The sequence below is a fragment of the Sabethes cyaneus genome, chromosome 2 (assembly GCF_943734655.1).
Source record: "Sabethes cyaneus chromosome 2, idSabCyanKW18_F2, whole genome shotgun sequence".
Lineage (NCBI taxonomy): Eukaryota > Metazoa > Arthropoda > Insecta > Diptera > Culicidae > Sabethes > Sabethes cyaneus.
This window is the reverse complement of record NC_071354.1, coordinates 177464278-177478162: the sequence shown is the minus strand read 5'-3', so window position 1 is coordinate 177478162 and position 13885 is coordinate 177464278. Positions and strand designations below refer to the sequence as shown.

Here is a 13885-nt window from a genome sequence, read left to right as displayed (position 1 = left end):
GCTGTATTAAAGTATATCGATATAGTTCGTGGCAGTTGCGTGGTATGTTCGTGGAAGGAGAGTTTTTGCTTTTGTCACCATGCATTCGATTCTTTAAGAGTTGTCCTGTTGTTTCGGGCGGGCGGCCTTCGAATTCGTTCTCGTTATTCTCGAATAGTTCTCGGCGACGATGCAATAAACCTACGATGATATCACCCAAGCAACACAGCTTGTTATAGAACAGTATAACATTACATATATCAGAACTTCTCTCTTACCAGAAAAGCGCAAGAAATTGAAGTCTACTGAAACAACAATCGGAAAGAAGTTTGTATCAGGTTATTTCATACCAATTTAAAACGTTATTATAGCGTAGGCTACAACTTGTTCTTCCAGTAGTTTAAATTTAGTAATAGTGACATAATAAACACTTCGTGTTGACATGTTGACAAAAACAAACATTATTCTTTGGATATGAGCTGTCAAATAAATTCATGTCATCACAAAACATCTCAAAACCTTAATAATAACGCCATATGTTTTCAAAGTACGTTTATAATACTCTTGAACAACTACTTTCCATGAATATTATTTTCTAACTTGTTTTGTGTGTTACTTGGGCACAGTCTCGCGCGCGTTTATTATACTACTTTTTCTACTGAAGAATAAACACTGCTTGATAACTTTTGTTAGCAACATGTTAGGTTTATAAAATTAGCTATGAAAGAGACAGGTATTCAAATATGTTTCGATGACATGTTAAGTGCCGTCATGAGTAAAGTAGCTCATTTATCGTAATAGACGACGCAGTTTACGCTATCTGTACTGTAGAATGTAATCGATTGAAATAATTGAATATCCGAGCTAGTAGGTGTTAGCAAACTTCGCGGGCGTTTTAATGAAACAGCTCGAAGCCGTTTGTAGCTATCGACTACTTATTTACTTACTTATTCAGCCGAGAGCCGGGGTGGCTCTTGCCGTAGCAAGAATTCCTCTCCATTGTACTCGGTCCTGGGCTACTCGTCGCCAATTCGTTGCGCGCCTCGACACACGCAAGTCGGCTTCAACCTGGTCGAGCCATCTAGCACGTTGAGCCCCTCTATTCCTGGTGCCGGTGGGGTTCTTGAAGAGAACGGATTTCACTACACAGTTGTCCGGCATCCTTGCGACGTGGCCGGCCCACCGTAGTCTCCCAACTTTCGCCAGGTGTACGATGGGAATCTCTCCGAGCAGTGCCTGTAGTTCGTGACTCATACGCCTCCGCCACTCTCCGCTTTCCGTCAGTACTCCGCCAAAAATAATCCGCAACACTTTTCGTTCAAAAACGGCAAGTGCACGTATGTCTTCCGTAAGTAAAGTTACTGTCTCAAGTCCGTAGAGGACTACCGATCTGATTAGCGTTTTGTACATCGTCAGCTTTGTGCGGCGGCGTATGCTCCTTGATCGAAACGGCTTTCGACTAACTTCTACTAATAACAATTCTTTTCCCGAAATGCTTCTGAAGATGCAGAGGAAATCTTTGATCTTTCGTAGCAATAAGTAATGGACTAACATTCCCTCCCATCCCACCAAGACCCACATTCGGGAAAGGCCGGCATCGGTATTGATCAACATGCAGGATTGCACTGTCCCAAGTATACCTTTACCAGCCATTATTTTGCAATTTTCAGCCATCCTAGTTAACAACGGACTGACAGCAGTTGTATAAGTTTCTGAGTGACAAAAGGCGGTGGCCCGAAAGGGATGGAACATCTATGGGGAGTAGTCAAAATAAGCAAAAGAAGCTTTTCTCTTTCATTGTAAGGATTTTCGAGAGTGAAAATAAATTTGTAAGTGATTGTGGGACAAAATGTGGAAGCTGACCAGGAAACGGGGCGATCTTTATAGGGATTTCCGCTAAGATGACAGAGGTACAGATTGGGTGCAACCGAGGGGCTCATTTTTAACCTTACAAAACAATGATCGAAGTTTTCTGTCACCGTTTAACCATTATTCCAAGTATGTGCATTGCATCATTTTAGCTTCGTTTTATTAAATCAAAACAAACACGAAAATAACGGAACCAAATCATTATTGAATTTCTGCGTTACGTTTGGCTGCACCATTCTTCCGGAATTCCATTCTAGAGTCAAACAAAAGACAAACAAGCGTCAAAATTGAAGCATTAAATCTATGCCAGATAGGACTATGCTCGCTGCTGCTGCCGATGGTAATGGTATGCTGCCGCACACCCACGATGTTATCTTTCATATCGGCGAAAGAGACTACTGCTGGCTCATATAACGGTATTCCCCAGAGGGGAAGGGGTAGGCGTCGGCCAGGCCTCCGCCGATTGTTCACTCGTGGGTCATAAAAGTTGTATACCTACTTCATCGCAAGATAGTCGGCAGCAGCAGCGGCGTAACACTTTTATTCTTCTGCCTTTTCTGTTGTTGTGTTTAATTCTTCTTAACTATTTTTCCGCTTTGCTTTTCGATGCGGTGGTAAAACAATAAGATGTCCATGTAGGTATGATGGGTGTATGATGGATTTATGTTTTGTCTGTTTTGAGCTTTATTTTCGCGTCATTTTTTTTCTCGCTCCCGTTGATACCGCTTCGCGGGCTTAACGTTTCTACGGCCATAAAGGGAACGCGGAGACGGGCTGAGTAAAATCATAAATAATAAAGACAAAAATGTACGCGGCTCATCAACGATGTTGGCACAACTTCTGGGTACCGGAGAAGTATTGTTCTCAGTTATTTTTGATATCGTACCTCAGAGTACCGTTTGGCGGAAAGGTCGTACTTCTCAACGCAGCAGTAACGCAGATTCGTGATGCAACACTTACCGGTGTTCTTGTGTTTCTCATCTTCAGTTCAGTGGTCCATTTTAATTAAATTTTGTTTTCGTTTTTCTTTTCTTTTGTTCCCAGCATTTGGTGGTAGTTAATGATGATTTGTTCCAATTGTTGCGTTTTTTGCGTATCTTAGCTAGGCCTCTGCATTCAACTGAGTTTGATCATGCTGCAAGTTGTAACAGCAATCAATTCAGGTTATGCAAGCCATTAAATTTGATACGAGTGGCCCTAACGGTGGCACTAAAACTGCGATTTCTCAACCTTAGAAATGTGATTTCACATGCATCGGCAGTCATTTTTGTGCAGTATTTCTATCGAGTTTGAGTTTGAAATGTTTTCTATGGTTTTTGTTTAGGACAGTACAAGTATCATGACAGCCAAAATTGACTTTAAATTTGTCTAATCTTTGTTGACTTTGTTGATTGGAGCCCCGACAGGCTGTTATATAAGACTGGAGCAGCTAATAACCGCTGATCACTATTAAATGGTTAAACTTTACAATTTGATCATATCAAATTTGTTATGTACACTGATAAGACTACCAGATGAACCTGTCCTGTGCTATCATATATTCATTTGTTTTATTTGAGCACGAAATTCTCCGACTTTTCAACAAATCGTGGACTGGCAACCTTTTTAGCTCGCCGTAACCGGTATTTGTGACGCTTCACGATAACAGAAAATGTCCAGATAAATTATCTAAAGCTACTGCCATTAAATTGGTTCATTATACATCCTGACTTAGGTGATCGGATAGAACTCGACTCATCAGGAACTACTGTTGAAATTATCACAGAGTTTTGATAACCAGTTCAGATACAAAAAAAAATATGCTGAAACCGAAATTTATATACAGTAAGGTAGTTATAAATTCAGGTTGGAGCAAAAGCAACAAAATGCAGATCCCGATTAGGTCCACTACTGTTTGAATGTTTCTTAAGAATGCCTGTGATGAAACACAGCAGTTTATTCGCCAACTGAAATTGAACCTGTCAGATAGATTCAGATCACATTTCAAGTAGCAAAATTTTCAATATTTTAACTGTTTGTAATATTTTGGCAGTTATTGCGAGCAGACTCCAAGCACAATAGAGACTGTACCATGAAACCTTCACGCAAATTCACGCGTCACGCAAATCTGGCTCGGAATACTGATTTGATCTGCATTGCATTGCAGGGGAGAAATTACCGGACACAATGTCATATATTTTTGCTTAAGCTTAACGAAGTACTTCCTATATCAAACCTTGCTTGCTATGGCACTGCTCTCACTAAAACACAGCTGGAAGAGCACCGATTACGGTCCTAAACATGAATAAAAATCTACACAGCAGAACAGAAGCTCAGCAGATCGTTTCAGTGCACTGACTGGACGGAGGGGACAGATCTCTTTGTCAGTGCGAACTTGATCGTTATGATGGCAGATTATTATTGTCGAATGCACACCGGTCTGTACACAGCATCCATCCATTCTTTGCTTGCATATATGTGTGCGACAACAATCTGTGTCATAAAGGTCTCGTAAATTATTGCGACTCTCGCTAGATTGCTCTCAATTATTATGGTAATTTGCGCCTCGATTTCAGCGTTTCTACCACCATTAGTGTTGTTGATGCTATTGCTGCTTCGGGGTACGTAACACGGAGGTACCAACTGGCAGCTGATTACGCCTTCGTTGCCGCTGTGTGACCTACGGAACGAGTTTGGAATATTCATTTGCCGGTAGAGACAAGCTCAGAGGAAAAAGTAAGCCGGAACACGAATTTGTAAGATACATAAAAGCCAGCAGCATAAATTTGTTCCAACAGAACCCGTTCTTAAATCACGATGTCTGTTTCGGTGATAGGGAACAAACAGTGTCAAGATCGTGATCGCCTCGCTTTGGTTTGTGAATGAAAATGTCTGGAACTCCCTATGCATGACAAACCGTGTTAATGGAAAGTGATCCGGAACGTGTTGAAGAATTTTTCAATGGCGGCAAATCTCATTACTGCTCCTGGAAATCAGTGTATTGAATTCTTATACTTCAGGCGATGTTGTCAAGCTAATCGACGGTCTACCACTTTCGAGCAGTGTTGCTATTCATCGATAAAAGTACTGATTCGGTTCGACACACTCTCTAAGGTGATTCCGAAACGGCAAATTCTCTGGTAGTTCTTTTCTAGCAGAGAATCATTTTATGAGAGTGAGAGAAAAGCGGATTAAAACTCACACTTTTTCAAGCATGAATTGATTGCTAATGACCCCAAAGTGGTTCACAGCCTCGTACCTAGCAACTCCTACCCCTACCTCCTCGTGGTACCAGCCGGGATACGAGCAACCTCGGTGGAGATCGGGTAACCAACCCCGGTGGAAACCAAGGTCGTATGCTGACAGGGGAGGAGGGCTCCTTCGAGCTACGTTGGCCCTCCGGCGATACTGTGGGGTTGGTTGCGGGCTTTGCAAGCCTGAACCACTAAAAAAACGAAAGCAAAGGACTTTGTAAGTAATAATAATAACTCTAATCGGAACAATCGGCAAAGACACAGGCGACGGAAACGGACAAACGATTGGAAATTAGGAACATGGAACTGTCGGTCTCTAAATTTCCTCGGAAGTACCCACGTGCTTTCTAAAGAAGTGAAGAGCCGCAAGTACGACATCGTAGCGCTGCAGGAGATATGCTGGAAAGGAACGATGGTACGTACATATAGAGATGGTCATACCATCTACCAGAGCTGCGGCAATACACACGAGCTAGGCACAGCTTTTATAGTGATGGGCGAGATGCAGAAGCGGGTGATCGGGTGGTGGCCGATCAACCCCCGAATGTGCAGATTAAGAATCAAGGCTCGATTCTTCAATATAAGCATAATTAACGTGCACAGCCCTCACCTCGGAAGTACCGATGATAACAAAGACGAATTCTACGCGCAGTTGGAGCGTGAATACGACCGCTGCCCAAGACATGATGTCAAAATTATCATCGGGGACTGTAATGCTCAGATTGGTCTGGAGGAGAAATTCAAACCGGCGATTGGACGGTTCTGCGCCCACCCGCAAACGAACGAAAACGGCCTAAGACTTGTCGACTTCGCCGCCTCCAAGAACATGGCCATATGTAGTACATTCTTCCAGCATAACCTCTACCATCGGTACACCTAGAAATCACCCAACCACACAGAATCACAAATCGACCACGTTCTGATAGATGGTCGGCACTTTTCAGACATTATCGACGTCAGAACCTATCCGGGCGCTAACATTGATTCGGATCACTACCTAGTGATGGTAAGGCTACGTCAAAAACTATCTGTTGTGAACAACATACGATACCGCCGCCCACCACGGCGCGACTGAGGCAACCGGAGGTCGCCGAAAACTACGCGTTATCTCTCGAAACCGCGCTGCCGGAAGAGGGTGAGCTGGATGAAGCCCCTCTTGAGGACTGTTGGAATGCCGTGAAAACAGCCATTAACAGCGTAGCGGAGAACGTCCTAGGCCGTGTGGCACCGAATCGACGTAACGAATGGTTTAACGAGAAATGCCTTCAGATATTGGCTGAGAAGAACGCAGCACGGGTACAAATGCTGCGCAGAGCCACCCGTCAGAATGTGGAGAGATACAAACGGAAGCAGAGGCAGCAAACCCGACTCTTCAAGGAGAAGAAGCGCCACCAAGAGGAGAAGGAGTGCGAAGAACTCGAACAGCTGTACCGCTTTCACGACACACGGAAGTTCTATCAGAGACTCAACGGATCTCGCAAAGGTTTCGTGCCGCGGGCCGAAATGTGCAGAGATAAAGATGGAGGTATCTTGACTGACGATCGCGAGCGGTGATCGAAAGGTGGAAGCAGCACTACGATGAACACCTGAATGGCGTGCAGGCGGAAGGCCATGATAGCGGAGGAAGTGACCACATTGGTGCAGCAAGCGACGAAGATGTACCACCCCCATCGATAAGGGAAGTTAAAGAAGCCATCCAGCGGCTGAAGAACAACAAAGCAGCGGGAAAGGATGGCATTAGAGCGGAACTTATTAAAATGGGCCCGGACAAGTTGACCGGCTGTCTGCATCAAGATTAGGGATACGGAACGACTACCGGAGGAGTGGAAAGACGGGGTTACCTGCCCTATCTACAAGAAAGGCGATAAGCTGGATTGTGAGAACTACCGAGCCATCACTATCCTGAATGCCGCCTACAAAGTGCTGTCCCAAGTCCTCTTTCATCGACTATCGCCAATAGCCAATAAATTTGTGGGAAGTTACCAGGCCGGCTTCATGGAGGGTCGGTCTACAATAGACCAAATCTTCACCCTGCGGCAGATCCTCCAAAAGTGCCGCGAATTTCGAGTCCCCACGCACCACCTGTTCATCGATCTCAAAGCCGCATATGATAGCGTAAACCGACAAGAGCTATGGAAAATTTTGGACGAAAACGGCTTTCCGGGTAAGCTTAGTAGACTTATCATGGCTACGATGGATGGGATCCAGTGCTGTGTGAGAATCTCGGGTGGATTGTCGGACCCATTCGAATCTCGCAGGGGACTTCGACAAGGAGATGGTCTTTCCTGCCTGCAAATATACTACATTAACAATATAGTTCACTTCGCAAAATCTCGTATATATCCGAAAAGACGCAAAAGTAACACCCTCTTGCGGACAAAAAGGTGACTAAAAGCTTTTTGTAACAAACATCTTTAAGCGTGCAACCAATGCATAAGTAAGAGGTGCGGTAGATTGAATATGCTGTCCCTAACCCTATGATGTCATTCTTCTAGATTGTAACATTAGATATAGAAATGAATTGTGAATAGTAGAAACTATCCAGCTTTTTACGAACCATAATGTCGGACGTGTATGTAATATTTGAACAACATTTTTGACATTTCAGTAGCGTGCAGGAACAAACTTAAAACAATTAATTTATAATTGTCATAATTTTTCATTCATGCTCTGTTGTATTAACCCTTGACGTTTGTTATCAGGATTGAAAAAATCGGATTCATGAAAATGTAGGGAACAAATCAGACTACTTTTGCTGATTGACGGTTTGCGACAAAACTTTGCCCACGTATTCGTTTGCCTAAAGATATAATGAAATAGGAACATTACTGGAAATCGAAATATTCCAGAAATAGTTTACCTTTTGTTAGAATTAATTCGAAAAAAGGAAACACTGGAGGGACCTTCTTTTAAACTGGAACATCCAGAAACTGCACAGTATATGCGACCTATTTTACAAATTTAGCACTTGAACAATAATAAAACTAACCGGATTAGTTTGTTATACAAAAAATTGACAAAAGTCTTAGTTTTACCAAACCACTCAAAAAAAATGTTTAAATTGTAGCAACGATTTTATTTTAAACCGTCTAGTAAATTTTCACTTAATACGCGGCTACGAAAATAAGGTGCTGCCACCAGTATATATTTAGGTCAAAACAAGCAAGGTCAGGAAATCATTAGTGTGAGGAACAGAAAGATTTTTGACAATAATTCGTCATTTAACCTCATAATTCACAATAGAGTTAACAAAAGGGCGAATGCCGCAGGTGTAAACAAAACGCGTGAGTTATTTTTTTTCTGGACGAGCCTAGGAAAATCAACTCTTAAATGGTTTTTTACGCTTGCGGCATTCGCCCTTTTGTTGATTCTTTCTTCTTATGCGCAATTCCATGAGTGTAAAAGGGATGATGGAGAATTGAATTGAATTGTATTGAAGATAGATAGAACCAACAAACCAGAAACTGTGGCAAACGTGAACAAACCGAGCGAGAGCTGATTTTCTTATACTGGTCCAGCAGAAAATAGCTCATCCGTTTGGTTTACATTTACGACATTCGTCCTATTGTTAATTCTATCTTGAAATGGTTAAACTCTATACTGAAAGTTGAGTTGTTTCCGATAGACGTGTCGAATTTACGGTGTATTTTGGTAACCTTTTATGCCGCAATGGCGCTAGTAGTCGTGTCTTCAGGATTATAGAGGAGTGAACTATATTGATAATATAGTATATTTGCTGCCTGCTATTCCACATTGCGCTTGAAGTTTTATAAGACGAGCGGCGATCGAAATGCGGGGCACGATTTTCAATAAATCCAGTGAATTTATCTGCTTTGCTGACGACGTGGATGCTGTCGGCAGAACATTTGAGGCGGTGGAAGTTCAGTACACCAGACTGAAACGCGAAGCAGAGAAGATTGGATTGAAGATAAATACGTCCAAAACGAAGTATATGGTGGCGGGCGGGACCGAGCGCGACAGGGCCCACTTGGGCAGTACCGTGGTAATCGACGGGAATGAGTTCGTATACCTTGGCTTACTGGCAACAGAGGACAACAATACCAGCCATGAGATTAAAAGACGTATTATCAGCGGCAGTCGGGCCTACTACGGACTCCACAAACACTTGCGGTCGAACAATTTGAGCCCCCGTACAAAGTGCACACTGTACAAAATGCTAATTAGACCGGTTGTCCTCTACGGGCACGAAACGTGGACACTGCTACGAGCACTCGGAGTTTTCGAACGGCGGGTGCTAAGAACCATCATCTTTGGCGGAGTGCAAGAGAACGGTGTATGGAGGCGAAGAACGAACCACGAGCTCGCGCGTCTCTACGGCGAACCAAGTATTCAGAAAGTGGTTCAAGCTGGACGGATACGTTGGGCAGGACATGTTGCTAGAATGCCGGACAACTATTCTACAAAAATGGATTTCGCGTCAAATCCGGTAGGAACAAGACGAAGAGGGGCACAGCGAGCGAGGTGGCAAGACCAGGTGGAGCGAGATCTGGCGAGCACTGGGTCTCCACGGAACTGGAAATCAGTTGCCATGGACCGAAACAGATGGAGAAATTATACTGCGCAGGCCTTGTCGTAAAACGTTAGGCCAATTAAGTAAGTAAGTCAATCAATCACGAATTGCTTTCATTTTGAATCATCGCGATGAGCTTTGGTGAATTACAAATTTAAAAAACAAGAATGTTAGGTTATACCATCCAAAAAATTAGTAACACTTATGTTTCTTTTTTCAGTTCGATTATTAGCACCTCAGATACTTGGAATATACACTTTTGTGGAATAGTACATAAATGCACTTTAAAACATCAAAATTCTTTTATACCCAGAGAAATTAGAAGCTCATATTATTTTAACATGTTATTCATAATTTTTAAACAGTCACATTGAGGGCTGCAGAAATTTTTTTTCGCGACAAGCATCAGCGACCAGTTTTTTACAAACGTTTACAAGATAAAAGTGATTTCTTCAGCCATGGTGGTAAGATCTGATTTTTAACAGTGTCCGACAATAATATAATATAATACAATAATAATAATATAAATAATATATGTCGATTAATAATAATATTGTTGCACTAGGTTTGCATTTCATTGAACTAGGTCTTGAAACCATTTTGTTAGTGCGTGATCACGTATCCGTATTCCTAAACAGAACTTTCAAGTGCATACATAATACCTACAAAGATCGAAAACAGCACGGGTCACAGAACTCCTTAGTTGTTTATTGGCTCTGAAGATAATGTCGTTTCTAGCGTATACGGAGAGTTAGTGCGCTATGCAGGACGACTCTAAGATCACGAAAGGGATAGACGCGTTGTAAGAAATGTCCCGCCATATTGTAGCTATAGCTTAGCTTATATTCACGGTGAAAGGAGATGGCGTAGCACTTTGAGATGCTGACCCAATCTACAAATTTGTCCACAAGACGTTGCACTTCAATGCAGTAAGAGTACACTTAAATTACCCTACAAATTTTTACATCGTCGGCATAAAACGAGCGACATCCTGGTGGAAGGAGTTATAGTTCATTTATAAAAAGAGAAAAAAGCAGGGGAGAGTGGGTTTTTAGAGTGGTTTTAACCCAAAGGATCATTCCCCAGGCAGATTCTTCTTCTAGAAGAGTTCAACAATAAAGTCTGGAAATATATAAACAAGAATCTTCCTCGTTTCTCAACAATAACAGAGGGAACAATTTTACATGGCTCTTCAAGTTCATTCCAAATCTAGCACGACATGGGACGGATCACCTTTCCATAGAATCCGCCGAAATTATATTACTTTTCGATACACTGCTTACTTAAGTATAGTTGATTTTTTTTCTCATGCACCCATGAATACAATATTTTTGTTTGACGTTGCACTGTGCCTTGTTAAAGCTTGTATGCAGCCAGTAGACGATTTCTTGTACGAGTCAATGCTTGAATAACATTTTATTGTTTAACGGCAGGTGAGATAGTTTGTCCGTTACCTGCATCAATTTACCCAGACACCACACGTGACTTACGTTTGTGAATTATACTGTTTGTTTTAACATTATCTTATGAAAACAATGATAGTAAGTTAGCTTAAAGACTGCACTCGAAAGAAGTGAGACGCATTGATTAGTTAGTAACTTTTAACGTGTGGGTAAAAGAGATGAAATTCTTACTGAAACTAGCTAAGAGTGTACGGTTTACGTCGGTAGAATTTCATCACAGTCTGGTTATCGAGTTGGCAAGAGCAGATCCACCAAAAAAATATGTACGTCGTCGCGCATAATTCGATTGTGTCCCATAGATTGATCAGGAAACACCTGGGAATCTATCATGCGCCTGTGCCTCAGCTGGTGAAGCCATTCAAAGAGACCCAGACGACCCAGCGGCAGTCAGATAGCAGCAAAAAAAACGGAGAAAGCTGACCTGGTAAAGGCCAAGTAGGTGTAGAATCTGTTGACCAAAACTTTCGATTTGCAATGCGGCGAATGTTTTTATCTGGTTTGTCCAAGAAATGTACCGGCCTCCACGTTTTCTAGGCCCAGACACAAGGGGTAAAATTCGCACAAGCAAGCAGTATCGAGGTGCGCCATGATGGATGACGAAACTTACATCAAGGTGGACACAAAACAGTTGCCGGGACAGGAGTCCTACGTTGATACATCACGATTGGCCACTCCTGAAGAGGAAAGGAAGAAAAAGGTGGACAAATTCGCCAAAAAAGTTCTTGGTTTGATATATTACCTGTGGATGTGGTAAGATGAACCAGTCATACAGCACGACGGGTACCATCAATGGACAAATCTGCCAGGACGAGTACCTTCTGAAGCGCTAACCGCCTTTCTTGAGGTCTTGCAGAGGTGAGACGCTGCTTTTTTGACTCAGCTTGGCACCCTGCCACTACGCGCAGCCAGCGTCAGACTGGTACGGAGATAACAATGTGTTTTGGTTTATGTATCAAAAGACGTCTACTCTCCGAACTGACCAGAATTTCGCATAATGACGAATGAGCAGTTTTCGGCCATCATGAGGGCCAGACTTCGTAAAACATGAGGTTGGAAAACAAACTGGTTTTAAACAAACAGGGGGTAAAATTATTTAAAGAAGTCGGTCCCACCATTTTTCCTAAAGGGAAAAGTGCGGGTATTCGGTTATGGAGAGGAGAAAATATGCAAATCTATTGCAACAATGACTCAGATAAATTTAATGAAAATTTAAAATTCAAAAATTAGAAAATGATATACGAGTGCACAGTTTACACACTCTAAAATTCACCCACTTAACATGCCTAGAAATACAAAAGATTCCACAAAGTTGCTAGAAATAAATAACGCTTCTACTTTATAAGCTAGTATATATTTGTTTGAAAAACAAATGACATGTTAGATTTCACATTGTTATTAATATGAAAACCAAAGTTACAATTGTGGGGACACCAGCTGTCTAAAATTTTTAGATTAGAATTTTTATCAAGCCAAGCCAGCAATGTGGCTGATGAATATTTTAGCTGCAAAGAGGTTCATTAAAATTATGACTGTCCGAACTGTGAACAATCTTATGTCTGTACTAATCATAAATTACCTGGAAAAGCAAAAACATTTTTATTTCCAGAAACACTTAATGGACCACCCATTTTCAGGTGTATCCGAAATTCACAGCGCTAGTAAATCGCTATTCATTATTTCAACTCATCATAAACTGATTCCAATCATAATTTGTACGTACCGTTAAATTTTACGATTGGCTTGTGTTGAAAAAAAAAATATCCGTTCAAAAGCTTACTTCCGCTCTCAGTTTTGCCACCGGTTTTTCGTTTTTTGTTTTTTGGCAATTAACTAAATTCCCATGCTACAATCATCATCATCATCATCATAACAAAGAGTAAATCTATAATAACGCTTTCCAAATCCGTATTCCATGCTAATCCATACCATACAGTTAACATTGAATCACTTACTTTTTCTTGGTAGTAGTAATACAAATCCGATTAACTTCCCACCAATGGCATCAGGCAGCCACAGTCTTTTCGCCTATTAGTTCAGTGACGACTTTGCTATTCTGGATGAAGCACTGCTTCTGTATAATCGCTCCTCCACCGTCTTACTTCCAACTTTCGTTTTCTCCAAATGGTTCCAGCAGCGTTTGGATCTCAGCATAGATCCAGCTGTCCAGAAGTAGAGCACGCTACTGCCGACCGCTGTCTTCAATGTGCTGACCGTCACTTATAATAATGACACAGCGCAAACTGAACCGAACAACCTCCCCGCATCCGCGCAAACATAGGCGGCGGCAGCGACTGTTTTATTTTTCTAATCCACCAACACTCTTCTTATTCAAACACTGCGGAGAATTTGCAATCGATCACGTCACGTTTTTAAATCTGCAAAATTGAAGATAATCCTCAGCCCTGCTGCACTTCTGATCTGCCTTTGGAAAATGCGCACACACGAAAGCACAAACTTTCATTCAACCTTTAGCAACTTTCTACATCACTGCGCACTGGTCACTTGAACCGATTGAAGAGATGTAATTAGATTACCTTTAAACCTGCAATTTTTCACTATCGAACTCGTGGTTCACACCAATGATCCCAATCGAGCTACTACCGACCGATCGTCGCCGCTGTCAGCCGGGAACTAACGCGCTAGCAGAGCAGCTGATCCCTCGACTTGACGAGCCCCAACGAACGATCATACCAAATGCACCCACAGCCATAAGAGAAAGAGAGACACACGAAACAGTTGTGAGTACCTAACCGTGCAAAGCTGGGGCACCAAGTTGATTTATGGCTTTTAAACCAGCGGGAACGCACTTG

At 42.2% G+C, this 13885-nt stretch overlaps 1 protein-coding gene across 1 annotated transcript in view; it reads right to left on the bottom strand.

Annotated features, from left to right (window-relative positions):
- Nucleotides 1–13664, bottom strand: part of LOC128738628 (tetraspanin-9) — a 36907-nt gene extending 23243 nt beyond the window's left edge. The window contains exon 1 of the mRNA XM_053833915.1: nt 13028–13664. The gene's annotated coding sequence lies outside the window, so the exon portion shown is untranslated. The remainder of the gene's footprint in view (nt 1–13027) is intronic.
- Nucleotides 13665–13885: the final 221 nt, after the last annotated feature.